Source organism: Pipra filicauda, unplaced genomic scaffold, assembly GCF_003945595.2.
Source record: "Pipra filicauda isolate LSUMZ 115617 unplaced genomic scaffold, ASM394559v2 scaffold112_size3218982_pilon, whole genome shotgun sequence".
Classification (NCBI taxonomy): Eukaryota; Metazoa; Chordata; class Aves; order Passeriformes; family Pipridae; genus Pipra; species Pipra filicauda.
Window position 1 is genome coordinate 2,845,849 of NW_024103574.1, and position 3,969 is coordinate 2,849,817.

At 38.2% G+C, this 3,969-nt stretch overlaps 1 long non-coding RNA gene across 1 annotated transcript; it reads left to right on the forward strand.

The window, feature by feature from the left end:
- Positions 1 to 259: 259 nt before the first annotated feature.
- Positions 260 to 3,644, forward strand: LOC120323653. The gene is made up of 3 exons (XR_005564325.1): positions 260 to 289; positions 507 to 539; positions 3,610 to 3,644. It is a non-coding gene; the product is annotated as an uncharacterized LOC120323653 (long non-coding RNA).
- Positions 3,645 to 3,969: the final 325 nt, after the last annotated feature.

The window sequence follows — 3,969 nt, forward strand, 5'->3', positions numbered from 1 at the left end:
TTAAATTACATTTTCATAGACTTGATTAAGCCAAGCCAATAGGAGCCATATATGAAATATGTAAGGTTTTTAGCTAAATCATTGCTTAGTTGAGGTTTCACTTTTAAAGAGACTTAAAGGACTGTTTATGTACAAGTCACATGACCAGTGGACATAAAATATGAAAAATATTAGCGAGAACTTTTCTCAGATTATCTACAATGTTTTCTGCAGAGAGCTCTGTGAAGAATAGAACACTTTTTACAGTTTTGTCAGGACTCAGTAACATGGTTCTTGCAATGAGATGGATGTAAGTACCTTGAAACTGCTTATGTAAGAGAAGTAATTTCATAAAATCTGACCTTTATTACAGTTCTCTTCTTCATGGGTGACATAATGAGGTTTTGTTACCTGTGACTTTTATTAACTCACACAACTAGTCAGTTTGAATGATGCTCAAAATTTCTCCTTCAAAAGGCTGTAGGAATGCAAAGGCTAAACATGACTTTAAATATGTTACTTTCTAGCAAAATACTTCCACTGTGGAAAGGAAACATAAGGTAAGCAAAACCTGCTTAACTTGAAGCTTGTGGTGGACTCTGGTATGGATACTTCAATTCCCTCTGTGTAGACTGGAAAAACTGCAGTATTTCCACAGCAAAATTTTGCTTTTACCAGACATGTACCAAGCGATGAGGTGTAAAGGCAAACTGTTATATAAATGTAGCTTTCCCTCATATGAAGACACTGAAAGTTTTTTTAAATTATGCGATATTTTATTTGGGATTATTTACTGCCTAGAATAACTTCATGAGATGCACCCTTTCATGAAAACCTCAATGTAAAGAGTCAGAGAAGCACCAGCAATACTTAGAAAGATAAGAACTTAGAAAGAAAGATTAAACTACTTCCAGGTCTCCAGTCCTAATTCCAGGGATACCTGGAAAAGATCAGATTTTGATGTCATGTTGTTTTACATTATTGCTTTAACTAAAAAAACCTCTAAAAATAATGTGTTCAGTCAAATTATTTAAATTTGACACCTGAAATTAATGTTATAGAATCATTATTGGCAGAGGTAACATCACCAAGTCCAACCACTGGTAGGTTAGTAAAAGGTTATAGGCATTTTGGCAGTAATGGAGAATCAGGTCTTTTAGCACTTTTAGATTTGGTAATTTAAAACAAGTTGAGAGATCTCAACCTGAATAAAGTCACACAGCATATGAGAGATTCATTGGGTACTGCAAACCAGGCAGCATATGCTGGAGTGCACAGATGTGTTAATGTTGCAAGTAATACAACAAAAAGTGAGAAGGGGTCTGAATACTAATATTGATCTGGTTTTGCCCCTTTTATGTTTATTTAAAACATGTTTTCTTAGGAGTTAAACAGTTCTGAAGATGCACACCAAGTTAGGCCTGGGGAGCTAGGGGCACACTGCCAGCTGCCCTTGGCCCTTGTGGAGACCCTTCCCTGCTGGCAGCATTGTGCTGCAGTTACGCTGGCTCCTGGCACAGATGCAATGGGGCAGAAAGCAGCACTCTAAAGTGAGATGAGCTGCTGTGTTGGTTTGCGTGCTGGGCTGCTGAAATGATCAGGTGCAACTTTTCTAACTGCTGTGAGTGTGACCCTGATTGTCACTGCTTGGGAATGTGCCTTAGATTTGTGCCTTAGGTTGTCCTTTCATGGCCCTGAATAATGTTTCGTTTTACTACCTGAAGCTGATAACTAGGATATACTGACATTTATATGTCATATTTGGTCCAGATAAATGCTGGGGGGGAGGGGGAATATAGGTGTGTGGAAACGTACTTTGAATTTATGATATATGTCTACATTCTCTGAAGGGTTGAGATTATCCTGCTATAATTATGTAGCTCATCAACTGGCCACCACTCATGGTGCTTACCTTGTCCATTGCTGAATTTGAAGACCCATACATTAATTTTAACTCTGATAACAATTGGCTGTAATGTTCCCTGTTGTCACTGCAGCCGTGGAGATCAGGCCTAACGATATGCCAAAAAATCAGTGACAGTTTGCATACAGGCATGGTTTACTCAGGTCTTAGCACTGCCATTCTCAGAAGATGAGAAGGTATTGAACTGTCAAACTGAGACTGAGCAGGTGACAGCTGATGCATTTTAGATCAGCTGCCTTCATGACTGATTTAGTAAACCTAACTGAGAGCAAGCAGACTTTTTCTCCTTCAATATTATACTCTTCTAAAGAAAAATAAAAAGAAATTGAAGCTGTGAAAATGTGTATTTTTATTTTTAAACACTACCCTTTATACCTTCTTTTCGCTTTGAAACCTTTAAGTGTAAAAATTATAAGGATGGAAGGTCTGAGAGGATTTTTTTTCTATGGAATGAGTTGAGTAGAGAAGTATTCTAATCCTTTCCACAGCTATGTGGCAATTTAACATCTGACTCTTTCAGTCAATCACTCTACCTACTGTCTCCTATACATCATACAACTTCTTTAAATAGGTAATGCTCAAAATAACATAGACAAGCAACAACATGGGGAAACATATGTGATGAATGTAACAATGTATTTCCTTCTCTTCCCTGAGTTTGTTGCTTCCTAATTTGATAAAATTAATTAAAAAATAAAGGTATTTCATAGTACGGTTAGGGTTAGCCCAGGATGAAGCCATTCCATAAAACAGAGCAAGCTTCTGGCAGGCCGTGAATACAATGGTGAGACAGAACAAGTGGCATTGCCACTGCAGGTAGGTGCTCATAGAGCTGATTGCTCTACCACGAAAGAATTAAATTTTCTTGTGTGCACAGAGAGATGTTTATGGTAATTTCTGGTTGATAACACTAAAATTTGAAATGTCTAATGGGGTTTTCAAGTGGCAAATTCTTTCTTGTCCATCACCGCTTTACAGAATGTCCTTTTGGCAAAGCAACTGCATACAGAAGAGGTAGAGGAATTTTGTAGATGTCATTTTGTTGGCAGTATCCAGTTGCTCAGAGCACTTTTTGTCTCTTGTGTCTACTGGTAGGCAAAAGGACAGGATGTGGGAAGAGACCTCTTTTCTGCATCTCTTCTTTGCCCTCTTTTTGACTGAAATATTCCCCTCAGAAAAGTTCTACCATTGCTTTCTGTGGCCATGGGAATGCTCTGTTGTCTGATTTGACTAGCGGGGAATACAGTGGATAATATATACCTTGGGTTCAGAAGAAAAAGACTTTTATGTCAAGAAAATTTCTGCAGTTTTTCTTGGACGGTGAAAAATGTAAAGATGAGATGCTAATATGAAGAGTGAAGTGTATTTCTAAGCAAGTTGGTAATACATTGCATATGTTTGTTTTGTGTGTGTTATATTGTTTTTGAGAAATCATGTTTGTGTTTTTTCAATCTGTTAAGTACTGGAAAACTGGAACACTGGAGCAGTGAGTAAACTTTGTGAATATAATGGTTAGAGACGTCCAAACCCTTCTGCATTTCTTTTATTCCCCCCACAAAGCTGCAAGCTGAAAATAAAAGTATCTATGCAGAAGTCACATAAATAATGCTTTTCCTTCATCACCACTGCAGCTGGGACTGCAATATTTCTAGTGATGACTGACGTATTCTCTCACCTCTTTGTCCTCTCCTCATGAAAATGCTTAGCTGCTCCTGAGAAACGCGAGCGTCGGACAAAACGCAGAGTCCTGGGGTTTGCCTTTGGGAGCTCTGAGGGAGGAAAAAGGCCATCAAGGAGATGAACAGAGCTGTGTTGGATCAGATATGCCAGTCACTAGAAGAAAGGTGATGACCCAGGAAGGTGGCAGTGCCAAATCACTGTGTGGCTCAATCCTATATAGCACAATTCTCTAGTGGCTGTTGTTACTGTTTTCTTGGAGTATTAAAAGAAAGAGCGAGGGGCAGTGGTTGTAAAATGCTTTAGAAATTAGACTTTATATATATGTATATATATGGAGAGAATTAGCACTAAAAACAGCCTTAAAAAGGTAATAACCCCCAAAATAC